General features: G+C 40.5%; 1 protein-coding gene across 7 annotated transcripts in view; it reads right to left on the reverse strand.

The window, feature by feature from the left end:
* DIAPH3 (diaphanous related formin 3) overlaps window positions 1-13,806 on the reverse strand; it is a 569,530-nt gene that overhangs the window by 109,698 nt on the left and 446,026 nt on the right. The gene's annotated exons all lie outside the window — the stretch shown is intronic.

Genomic DNA, 13,806 nt, shown 5'->3' on the forward strand with positions numbered 1-13,806 from the left:
GCATTCCTCACCCCATAATCAGATTTTAGTCTTTTCATCTCTAGCTATTAAGGAAAAGACCCTTGGTTGACTGAGGATGGATGGTCTATTCTGATTTCTCCAGAGGGCTACTGAGGACTGATCATGATGGAAATCTATTCGGCCAGTTATCATCCAGTCCACTGCTAAGTGATGTGTTGACAAAAATTCTCTCTGTGCAGGCTGGTGGTAAGGTTAGACTTCAATCATTCTCGGAACTCTATGGGAGACCTAATCATTTAAGGGGGGCCAGAAGCCATGCTTGGAGAATTTAATGGCAACCCATTCCAGTACTCTTGCCTGGAAAATCCCATGGACGGAGGAGCCTGATAGATAGGCTGCAGTCCATGGGGTCGTGAAGACTCGGACACGACTGAGCGACTTCACTTTCACTTTTCACTTTCATGCATTGGAGAAGGCAATGGCAACCCACTCCAGTGTTCTTGCCTGGAGAATCCCAGGGACGGCGGAGTCTAGTGGGCTGCCGTCTATGGGGTCGCACAGAGTTGGACACGACTGAAGCGACTTAGCAGCAGCAGCAGCAGCAGCAGAAGTCATGCTTGGTGGTAAATTTAACAGAAACTTGATTTTTGTAGGCTGAGGAATTAAAGGCATTAATAAATAAATAAGCTCTTTTTTTCATTTATTATACTGAGAACTTAGTGTTTTAGAAGTACAACCAAATATTTAAATGTTGAAGATTTAGTAAAAATAATCTTTAAAATAACTCCAAAAAAGTTTATTAAGGAATATCTGTAATATCTTATATATGAAATTCACAAGTAAGGTATAGATAATACTCAAAAATAGTGTTTATTATATAGTTAACATATATTTTCTTCTCTTAATTAAAAATTATGAAAAGAAGATTCAGATCTTCTCTCCTTGGAATTTATGGGCTGAATATCTATTTTAAACAATGGAATAGGACTAATTTGTTTAGTGTCTGAAGCATACAAATGACTTATTATGATCACTATCATCAGAAACCAATTTCTTTCAGTACACTGAATGATATTCTGGTAGTTGCCTCCCTGTAAAGAGCAAGACAAGCGATAAAAATATTAAATATACATTCAGTTCTTTTAAGAAAAAAAAACAAAACAAAAAACACATTGACTTGAAAGACTTCTTTCCCTACGCCCCAGTAAAAAGAGGAATCTGTGGTTATGAGGCACTATCCTTATAGCTAATTTGACCATCTCAATGCAAACAAAAAAACTATGATGAATAGCTTTGCATAACAAGCCTATGATATCAGTTCCTCTACATTTTAAGGACGTTTCAGCCAAGATGTACCTTCAGTCTATTAATATAGAGGCACATATATTAAGAGGCAGATACATTAAGTTTATACCTTATAAAAACTACCTTGAAATTTATTAGTATGCTTACACAGAAGCTAGTTTTTAAAAGTCTCATGAACTTGACCAATCTTTATGGGTCAGTACACTTCTAGAGGGAAAATGTAATGTAATAGTATAATTGTGCCTCACATGTTTTCTCTTACCATTATAATATTTTTTTTCTTACCCAAGTACCTATAGCAATTAGACTTTACAATGAATTATGAGCTAGGTTAATAGTATTTTCTTGAATTAAAGTAGCATGATAGACCACATAATTGGTAGATATTACTTGGTCATTTATTTTTCAAAAGGAGTCTGTTCTCATTTATGTTGAGATGATTTTCAGTTTCAACTCATTTCTGGCAGCTAAATCATGAGTCTCTAAAAATAAGGGATTATAAAGAGAGGGAGGAGTTACCAATATTAACTGAATCTAATACCTATATGAATTACAATTGGTTGGTTCCAACCAAATGAATCATTTTACCTTAGGCCACAGTAATGCAGTTTCGGATGGAAATGAAAGGAAGAACCACTGATTTGTCTCCCACAGCCTCTGGGCATTCCAGTACTGCTTTTAGCCTGGATAAACAGTTGTTATGATATGCCTACCTACCTCCGAGGGACTGGTGTCAAATTAATCTCCATGTTATCAGCAACTTCTCAACAGGTTTCAAACAGCCTTCTCTTTCCCTCCCAGGCCCAGCTCAACAGTTGTCAGGCCGGAGCCACGCTGAGCTTCCGCCCACACAGCGGCACTGCCTGCACCGGCGGCTGCTCCGGTGATTTTTTAAGCAGAGCAGCCGGTTGCCTTCAGCAGTAATGCTTTTGGGGGCACTCCGTGCTGTTCACCCAGAATCTCTGGCTGCTCTACAACTGTGCTAGTTAAGGGATCGACAGAAGGAACAACAAATGGCTACAATTAGCATTCGCCCTGCTCCCGCAAAAGAATTTCATTGCTATGGCAACGGGAGTTGCCCAGACAACACAGGGCTTTGGCTGAGAACAGTGCACCACATTACACCAAGTACAGATCCAAACAGCCAGAGATCAGGCTCTCGCTTCACAGCACAAAGATCTCTGCCGTCATATTGAAGTTTAATTAATAAGAGCTGATTTCTTAATTTTGGAAGCCAAGGTTCTGGATGCAAGTAGCCTGAAACAAAAACCCATTATTGATACATTCTTTTAAAACGCTGGTAAATTAATTAGTGATCACATTAGATGCCTCTTAACTTGGTTTTTCTATTTCCTATTTTAAGAGGCAGCTGTTACTTATATTGCTGCAACAATATACAAACCCATTTTTTCCGCAATCAGTTGCTATGTCAGAAATACATACAACCTTTGAAAAATTAACATTCAGCTTCCTTACACCTGGATATTCAACCAAGCCCTAGGTGTTTGCAATTTTATGGAGGAAGGAGCAACAACATCTAAGCAATTTTTATGTGGAGCTAAAATTGTGTAGTTATAAAAAACCATTTAAAATCAAACAGAAGCCTATTTATCACTGCTTTTAAAAGTAAATTTTGAAAGCAGAAAACTGGAAATATCTTGCAATGGGTTTGGTAGTAATACAAGTTAAATGGAAAAATTAATCTAAATGACATAGAAATAAGCTACCTTGGCTACCACTAAATGGCTCTGCAGGCGAGCTGCATAATTGGATCAGCGCCACTCACAGTCATGTAAACCACTCTGCGGAGCTGATCCAAGAGCACATAACGAGCCAGGAAGGGCAGGGTGTGCAGGCAGCATGGGACAGCGAGGCCCAGTTGCTAGAATTTGGCAGAGGACAACGTTCCTTTCATCTTTGCTAAAATTTTCAAAACTCAAATATTTCCCCTTCTCAACCAACACTCCTGTCAGCATGGAACAACTATTATCATCAATAATAACAGTTAACTTTTAACGAGTACACAGTGTTGTGCATGGCTTGTTACATTCAGTTTTCACAGGCATCCTATAAGGTGGGCATAAATTCTGCTCACTAGCATTAGATGAAACCAAGGTGCAAAGAGACTCAGTAACTGCCAGCATATAAGCAGTAAAGCTGAAATTCAAAACCAAGTCTATCCTATAACATTCTCTTTACCTCAACTGTGTTGTGCTATACAACTATTATTAGTAATTCAGTAATTCTAAAACTTCAGTTTTCTTTTCCCACAACAACAGTAAGCACAAATTCTAAAATGGAAAAAGTCTAACTGGAAACAAAATTAGTGGTACGTACAGTAAGCATAATGATATTCAATTTAGTCAGACTGCTTAAATTATTATCTGGGGATGTGGTGAAGTTGGCGTAAAGAGAGAGAAATGAACTCTCACGGAGCACACTGGCTATGGGTTTTGGTATAAGATGTCTGAACACGTACATAATAAACAAGCTGATCAGAAATTATATCCCTTTACTAAAGCACACATTTATTTTCATTTTATAAAGGATTTAAAAAAGTAAACTCTTTACTAGTAGTGAAAGTGTTGGTGACACTATGGACTTTACCTTCTGTACGTGGGATTCTCCAGGCAAGAATACTAGAGTGGATCGCAATTCCCTGCTCCAGGGGATCTTCACAATACAGGGATCCAACCTAGGTCTCCTACACTGTGAGCAGATTATTTACTGTCTGAACCACCACAGAAACCCTTATTAGTAGTAAGAAGCTGTTATTTGTTATTAGTAGTAAGTATGAAAAGTAAGAATATTTTATTGTCTGGTAGAAATAATCCTATCAGCTTCAAAATCGTATCTCCAGAGTTCAGACTGTATTGTATTACTATTACTTAGATTTTCAGTTAAGGACAACTAAACCAGGTCAAGAACAAAAACAAATAATCTTAGAGTTAAAAAAATTGTTTATATATGCAGATAAATAAATCTAACTCACTCTAATTTCAGTTCAGTTCAGTTGTTCAGTCGTGTCCGACTCCTTGCGACCCCATGAATCACAGCATGCCAGGCTTCCCTGCCCATCACCAACTCCCAGAGTTCACTCAAATTCAAATCTATCGAGTCAGTGATGCCATCCAGCCATCTCATCCTCTGTCGTCCCTTTCTCCTCCTGCCCCAATCCCTCCCAGCATCAGGGTCTTTTCCAATGAGTCAACCCTTCGCATGAGGTGGCCAAAGTATTGGAGTTTCAGCTTTAGCATCAGTCCTTCCAATGAACACCCAGGACTGATCTCCTTTAAAATGGATTGGTTGGATCTTCTTGCAGTCCAAGGGACTCCCAAGAGTTTTCTCCAAAACCACAGTTTTGGAGAAACTTTTGAACCACAGTTTAAAGGCATCAATTCTTCGGTGCTCAGCTTTCTTCACAGTCCAACTCTCACATCCATACATGACCACTGGAAAAACCATAGCCTTGACTAGACGAATCTTTGTTCGCAAATGTCTTGGCCTTTTATTATGCTATCTAGGTTGGTCGTAACTTTCCTTCCAAGGCTTAAGCATCTTTTAATTTCATGGAGGCAATCACCATCTGCAGTGATTTGGGAGCCCAAAAAAATAAAGTCTGACACTGTTTCCCCATCTATTTGCCATAAACTGATGGGACCAGATGCCATGATCTTCATTTTCTGAATGTTGAGCTTTAGGCCAACTTTTCACTCTCCTCTTTCACCTTCATCAACAGGCTTTTTACTTCCTCTTCACTTTCTGCCATAAGGGTGGTGTCATCTGCGTATCTGAGGTTATTGATATTTCTCCCAGAAATTTTGATTCCAGCTTGTGCTTCTTCCAAGCCAGCGTTTCTCATGATGTACTCTGCATATAAGTTAAATAAGCAGCCTTGACAATATACAGTCTTGACGTACTCCTTTTCCTATTTGGAACCAGTCTACTGTTCCATGTCCAGTTCTAACTGTTGCTTCCTGACCTGCATACAGGTTTCTCAAGAGGCAGATCAGGTGGTCTGGTATGCCCATCTCTTTCAGAATTTTCCATAGTTTATTGTGATCTACACAGTCAAAGGTTTGGCATAGTCAATAAAGCAGAAATAGATGGTTTTCTAGAACTCTCTTGCATTTTTGATGATCCAGCAGATGTTGGCAATTTGATCTCTGGTTCCTCTGCCTTTTCTAAAACCAGCTTGAACATCTGGAAGTTCATAGTTCACGTATTGCCTGGCTTGGAGAATTTCTAGCATTACTTTACTAGCAATTATGTGGTAGTTTGAGCATTCTTTGGCTTTGCCTTTCTTTGGGATTGGAAAGGAAACTTACCTTTTCCAGTCCTGTGGCCACTGCTGAGTTTTCCAAATTTGCTGCATATTGAGTGCAGCACTTTAACAGCATCATCTTCGAGGATTTGAAATAGCTCAACTGGAATTCCATCACCTCCACTAGCTTTGTTCGTAGTGATGCTTCCTAAGGCTCACTTGACTTCACATTCCAGGATGTCTGGCTCTAGGTGAGTGATCACACCATCGTGATTATCTTGGTCATGAAGATCTTTTTGGTACAGGTTTCCTGTGTATTCTTGCCACCTATTCTTAATATCTTCTGCTTCTGTTAGGTCCATACCATTTCTGTCCTTTATCGAGCCCATCTTTGCATGAAATGTTCCCTTGGCATCTCTGATTTTCTTGAAGAGATCTCTAGTCTTTCCCAGTCTGTTGTTTTCCTCCATTTCTTTGCATTGATCGCTGAGGAAGGCTTTCTTATGGCTTCCTGCTATTCTTTGGAACTCTGCATTCAGATGCTTATATCTTTCCTTTTCTCCTTTGCTTTTGACTCCTCTTCTTTTCACACCTATTTGTAAGGCCTCCCCAGACAGCCATTTTGTTTTTTGCATTTCTTTTCCACGGGGATGGTCTTGATCCCTGTCTCCTGTACAATGTCAGGAACCTCCATCCATAGTTCATCAGGCACACTATCTATCAGATGTAGTCCCTTAAATCTATTTCTCACTTCCACTGTATAATCATAAGGGATTTGATTTAGGTCATACCTGAATGGTCTAGTGGATTTCTTTACTCTTTTCAATTTAAGTCTAAATTTGGCAAAAAGGAGTTCATGATCTAAGCCACAGTCAGCTCTTGGTCTTGTTTTTGCTGACTGTATAGAGCTTCTCCATCTTTGGCTGCAAAGAATATACTCAATCTGATTTCGGTGTTGACCATCTGGTGATGTCCATGTGTAGAGTCTTCTCTTGTGTTGTTGGAAGAGGGTGTTTGCTATGACCAGTGCGTTCTCTTGGCAAAACTCTATTAGCCTTTGCCCTGCTTCATTCTATATTCCAAGGCCAAATTTGCCTGTTACCCCAGGTGTTTCTTGGCTTCCTACTTTTGCATCCCAGTCCCCTATAATGAAAAGGACATCTTTTTTGGGGTGTTAGTTCTAAAAGGTCTGGTAGGTCTTCATAGAATCATTCAGGTTCAGCTTCTTCAGTGTTACTGGTTGGGGCATAGGCTTGGATTACTGTGATATTGAATGGTTTGCCTTGGAAACAAACAGAGATCATTCTGTCATTTTTGAGATTGCATCCAAGTACTGCATTTTGTTGACCATGATGGCTCCTCCATTTCTTCTAAGGGATTCCTGCCCACAATAGTAGATATAATGGCCAGCTGAGTTAAATTCACCCATTCCAGTTCATTTTAGTTCACTGATTCCTAGAATGTCGATGTTCACTCTTGCCATCTCTTGTTTGACCACTTCCAATTTGCCTTGATTCATGGACCTAACATTCCAGGTTCCTATGCAATATTGCTCTTCACAGCATCGGACCTTGCTTCTATCACATCACATCCACAACTGGGCATTGTTTCTGCTTTGGCTGCATCCCTTCATTCTTTCTGGAGTTATTTCTTCACTGATCTCCAGTAGCATATTGGGCACCTATGGACCTGGGGAATTCCTCTTTCAATATCCTATCAATTTGCCTTTTCATACTGTTCATGGGGTTCTCAAGGCAAGAATACTGAAGTGGTTTGCCATTCCCTTCTCCCGTGGACCACATTCTGTCAGACCTCTCCACCATGACCCGCCTGTCTTGGGTGGCCCCACACGGCATGGCTTAGTTTCACTGAGTTAGACAAGGCTGTGGTCCATGCGATCAGATTGACTAGTTTTCTGTGATTATGGTTTCAGTGTGTCCGCCCTTTGATTCCCTCTCACAACACCTACCGTCTTACTTGGGTTTCTCTTATCTTGGATGTGGGGTATCTCTTCACGGTTGCTCCAGCAAAGTGCAGCTGCTGCTCCTTATCTTGGACGAGGGGTATCTCCTCACGGCCACCCCTCCTGATCTTGAACGTGGATCTAATTTCACTCTAATTTAGTCCAACCTAACTGTAAAGGACCACGACCTACGTGCCAGGACCAGGAGAAAGGAGCAAAGACCGCACACAAGTCTGACCCAGACTTCCTGTGAGGGTCCAGGAGTCTCCGGAGGAGGCGTGGGTTGACAGTGGCCTGCTGCAGGGTTGGGGCACTAAACACAACAGTGCACGCAAAAGACCTTCTGAAGGAGGTCCCCATTATCTTCCTTACACCCACCATAGCTTGGTCTCAGGTCAAAGAACAGGGAGGGAACACACCCTCTCCACCAACAGAAAATTGGATTAAAAATTTACTGAGCATGGCCCCGCCCACCAGAACAAGACCCAGTTTCCCTCTCAGTCAGTCACTCCCATCAGGAAGCTTCCACATCCTTTTCCATCAGAGGGCACAGGAAAAGAAAACCACAATCACAGAAAACTAATCAAACTGACCAACCGATCACAGCCTTATCTAACTCAATGAAACTATAAGCCACGGCCACCCAAAACGGACTGGATATGGTGGAGAGTTCTGACAAAATGTGGTCCCCTGGAGAAGGGAATGGCAAAACAGTTCAGTATTCTTGCCTTGAGAACCCCATGAAGAGTATGAAAATGCAAAATGATATGACACTGAAAGATGAACTCCCCAGGTGGATAGGTGCCCAATATGCTGCTGGAGAAGAGTATAGAAATAACTTCAGAAAGAATGAAGAGACAGAGCCAAAGCAGAAACAATGTGCAGTTGTGGATATAAAAGGTGATGGAAGTAAGGTCAGATGCTGTAATAACAATATTGCAAGGGACCTGGAATGTTAGGTCCAAGCTGCTGCTATTGCTAAGTTGCTTCAGTCGTGTCCAGCTGTGTGCGACCCCATAGATGGCAGCCCACCAGGCTCCCCCGTCCCTGGGATTCTCCAGGCAAGAACACTGGAGTGGGTTGCCTTTGCCTTCTCCAATGCATGAAAGTGAAAAGTGAAAGTGAAGTCACTCAGTCGTGTCTGACTTAACGACCCCATGGACTGCAGCCTATCAGGTTCCTCCGTCCATGGGATTTTCCAGGCAAGAGTCGAGTGGGGTGCCATTGCCTTCTACGTTAGGTCCATGAATCAAGGCTAATTGGAAGTGATCAAACAGGAGATGGTAAGAGTGAACATTGACATATTAGGAATCAGTGAACTAAAATGGACTGGAATGGGTGAATTTAACTCAGATGACCATTTTATCTACTAGTGTGGGCAGGAATCCCTTAGAAGAAATGGAGGAGCCCTCATAGTCAACAAAAGAGTCCAAAATGCAGTACTTGGATGCAGTCTCAAAAACGACAGAATGATCTCTGTTCATTTTCAAAGCAAATCATTCAATATCACGGTAATCCAAGTCTATGCCCCAAACACTAAGGACAAAGAAGCTGAAGTTGAACGGTTCTATGAAAATTGACAAGACCTTCTAGAACTAACTCCCCCAAAAGATGTCCTTTTCTTCACAATGGACTAGAATGCAAAAGTAGGAAGTCAAGAAATACCTGGAGTAACAGGAAAATTTGGCCTTGGAGTACAGAATGAAACAGGAAAGGCTAATAAAGAGTTTTGTGAAGAGAATGCACTGGTCGTAGAAAACACCCTCTTCCAACAACACAAGAGACGACTCTACACATGGACATCACCAGATGGTCAATATCAAATCAGACTGATTGTATTCTTTGCAGCCAAAGATGGAGAAGCTCTATACAGTCAGCAAAAACAAGATTGGGAGCTGACTGTGGCTCAGATCATGAACTCCTTCTTGCCAAATTTAGACTTAAATTGAAGAAAGTAATGAAAATCACTAGACTATTCAGTCCAGTTCACTTCAGCTGAGTTCAGTTTAGTCGCTCAGCTGTGTCCAACTCTTTGCGACTCCATGTGGACAGTTCTGACAAAATGTGGTCCACCAGAGAAGCGAATGGCAAACCACTTCAGTATTCTTGCCTTAAGAACCCTAACAGTATGAAAAGGCAAAAAGATCATTCAGGTATGACCTAAATCAAATCCCTTACAATTATACAGTGGAAGTGACAAATAAGATTCAAGGGATGAGATCTGATAGACAGAGTGCCTGAAAACTATGGATGGAGGTTCATGATACTGTACTGGAAGCACTGATCAAGACCATCCCCAAGAAAAAGAAATGCAAAAAAGAAAAATGGTTGTCTGAGGAGGCCTTACAAATAGCTGAGAAAGGAAAAGAAGCTAAAGCAAAGGAGAAAAGAAAGATATACCAATGTGAATGCAGAGTTCCAAAGAATAGCAAGGAGAGATATAAAAGCCTTCCTTAGTGATCAATGCAAAGAAATAGAAGATAACACTAGATTAGGAAAGACTAGAGATTGCTTCAAGAAAACTAGTGATACCAAGCGAACATTTCATGCAAAGGTGGGCATAGTAAAGGACAGAAATGGTATGGACCAAATAGAACTAGAAGATATTAAGAAGAGGTGGCAACAATACACAGGAGAACTGTACAAAAGAGAGCTTCACAACCCAGATAACCACGATGGTGTGATCACTCACCTAGAGCTAGACATTCTGGAATGTGAAGTCAAGTGGGCCTTGGGAAGAATCACTATGAACAAAGCTAGTGGAGGTGATGGAATTCCAGTTGAGCTATTTCAATCCTAAAGGATGATGCTATGAAAGTGTTGCACTCAATATGCCAGCAAATTTGGAGAACTCAGCAGCGGCCACGGGACTGGAAACGGTCAGTTTTCATTCCAACCCCAAGAAAGGCAATGCCAAAGAATGCTCAAACTACCGCACAACTGCACTCATTGCACAGGCTAGTAAAATAATGTTCAAAATTCTCCAAGCCAGGCTTCAGCAATACGGAAACCTTGAACTTCCCGATGTTCAAGCTGGTTTTAGAAAAGGCAGAGGAATCAGAGATCAAGTTGCCAACATCCGCTGGATCATGGAAAGAGCAAGAGAGACCCAGAAAAACATCTACTGCTGCTTCACTGACTATGCCTAAGCCGTTGACTGTGTGGGTCACAATAAACTGTGGAAAATTCTGAAAGAGATGGGAATACCAGAGCATCTGACCTGCCTCTTGAGAAACCTGCATGCAGGTCAGGAAGCAACAGTTAGAACTGGACATGGAACAACAGACTGGTTCCAAATAGGAAAAGGAGTACGTCAAGGCTGTATATTGTCACCCTATTCTTTAACTTGTAAGCAGAGTATATCATATGAAACACTGGGCTGGAAGAAGCACAAGCTGGAATCAAGATTGCCAAGAAAGATCAATAACTTCAGATGTGCAGATGACAACACATTTAAGGCAGAAAGCGAAGAAGAACTGAAGAGCCTCTTGATGAAAGTAATAGAGGAGAGTGAAAAAGCTGGCTTACAGCTCAACATTCAGAAAACTAAGATCATGGCATCTGGTCCCATCACTTCATGGGAAAAAGATGGGGAAACAGTGGAAATAGTGTCAAACTTTATTTTTTTGGGCTCCAAAATCACTGCAGATGGTGATTGCAGCCATGAAATTAAAATTCACTTCGTCCTTGGAAGAATATTAAGGATATTAAAGGATATTATAATTATAATTATAATTAAAGGATAATATAAAGGATATTAAAAAGCAGAGACATTACTTTTTAGACAACAAAAGTCAGTGTAGTTAAGGCTATGGTTTTTTTCCAGTAGTCATGTATGGATGTGAGAATTGGACAATAAAGACAGCTGAGCTCTGAAGAATTGATGCTTTTGAACTGTGTTGTTGGAGAAGACTCTTGAAATCCCTTAGACTGAAAGGAGATCCAACCAGTCCATCCTAAAGGAAATCAGTCCTGAATATTCATTGGAAGGACTGATGCTGAAGCTGAAACTCCAATACTTTGGCCACCAGATGCGAAGAACTGACTCATTTGAAAAGACCCTGATGCTGGTAAAAGTTGAATGTGGGAGGAGAAGTTGATGACAGAGGATGAGATGGCTGGATGGTACCACTGACTCAATGGACATGAGTTTGGGTACACTCCAGGAGTTGGTGATGGGCTGGGAGGCCTGGCGTGCTGCAGTCCATGGGGTTGCAAATAGTTGGACACAAATGAGCGACTGAACTGAACTGAAACTCAAGAGAAAATCCGTCAGTTGCTTTTTCCAATTTACTCTGTCACAAAACAGGAAGTAGACAGCACCTCTGTCTGCACCTTATCTGTCTGCACTCTAAATCATTTCTGAGTGCATCTTCTACTCCAGAAAAAGCAATCTGACTCCATTCAAGGACAGGCAGTTTATTGAAGTGACTTAGAGAATGGACTGTGCTGCCAACAGATCTGGGTTGAATTCTTAGCTCTGCCATTTATCAACTTTATGATTTGGGGCAAGGATTACTTAACCTTTTTGAGACTTTGAATGGGACAATGTAAACAATGCACTCAAGAATGTTTAACACATAGTATATGGTCAAATATTGGCATCTTTATTCTTTATGGAATCTTATTCTTTCTAAAAAGATTCTCACTCACCTTACCCCTCATGTCTGGGGCAATCTCTTCTCTCTGTCGCTACCATTCAGCAATTAGCATCTTGCAGACAGAAGTCCTGAGTTTGAATCCTGGCTCTGCCACTCAGTAGTTACAATTAACTGCATAGAACACTTTCCATATTAAACAGAGCACACTGCGAATGAAAATCTAAACTATCTGCTTACAGAAAAACATGCTTAAACTTGTACGAATGAAAAGTTCCAGAGTAGGGCAGGTCCCAGATATCTTAGTGTCAATTATTAATGATCAGTCTTGTCAAACCAAATCTTAAATATTTTCTACTATCAATTGCCCAATTAATAGACTTAATCGTTACTATTTATTTGAACTGTTGCTATGTATTAGGCTCTGTTGAGAATCCTTCATGCACCATCTGATATAAATTTTTACAACAAATCAAGGCAAGAACGATCAAAATCACATTTTATAGATGAGAAAACTGAGGAACAAGGAGCAAATAACTTGCTGAAGGTTACACAGCTAGTAAAAGGCAGCTGGCACCCTGAATCTCCGTTCTATGCAGCCACAGTGTGCGTCAGGACATCCACTGACCAATGAACTAGAGACAGTGTGCAACTTTTGTGTTTATATGCTTATACATCCTGTGCTGTTCACACAGCTCATGCTACAAACATGTTCTTCGTAGACTTAAAACCACATAAGAGTCAGATTCAGCACTTACTTTCAACTATTTACAAGTCATGAACTTGATTCAATAACACACAACATTTAAGCACTAAATAAATGTTCACTGATAATGAAGAAAATGTGCATGGCCAGGGCAAAGTCAAGGTAGCATCACATGCATGCTAGGAATAATTTGCAATAACATTTTAAAACATTAAAACTTAATGAGCACAGTCTCAATTAGGAAATTAAAAATCTGTTCATTAAACTTGCAGATGATACTTATTTGGGCAGGAGTTAAACACTTTAGAAGAAAGAAAGAATTTAAAATGACCTTGATAGATTAGAGAAATAGTTCATCAAAAACAGATGAACTTCAATAAAGAGAAGAACAAAACAGCATATTTAAGAACCAAAAGCATACCACACAGATAAAAATGGGAGTGAGTAGCTGGGCACATTGATGGGGGGCAGGGGGCAAGGCACAGAGGGAACCACCTGACCATCTGCAGGCAATACAGACTATTCTTCCATCTATGTATCACAACCCTGGCTGAGCACTGGAACCACCAGGAAAGGTTTCAAAACTATTGTTCCAGGCTCCATCAGGGACCAATTAAATCAGAATCTGTGGAGATAAGCTTCCATATTGGTTACATTTAAAAACTCTCTAGGCGTGTTTAATGTGGCCAAGGTTCAGAATTACCGGAAATTATAACCAATCATATCCTTTATATTTATATGAAGAAACTGATGAAAATAATAACACAGCTACTATGTGTGATCAGATAATGAGCTATAAAGAGAAACTATTTAATTTAAAAATCTAATATTAATCAGTGATGGTTCCCAAAACTCAAGAAACAAAAAACAGCCTAAGATCTGTGTTTCTCCAAGTATGGTTCCTTGGATGAGCAGCCTCTGGGGATTTATGAGAAATGCAAATTCTCATGCCTACCACAAACCTGAATCCATAACTCTGTGGTGGACCTAGCAACCTGGGTTTAGATAA

Source organism: Bubalus bubalis, chromosome 13, assembly GCF_019923935.1.
Source record: "Bubalus bubalis isolate 160015118507 breed Murrah chromosome 13, NDDB_SH_1, whole genome shotgun sequence".
Taxonomy (NCBI): Eukaryota; Metazoa; Chordata; class Mammalia; order Artiodactyla; family Bovidae; genus Bubalus; species Bubalus bubalis.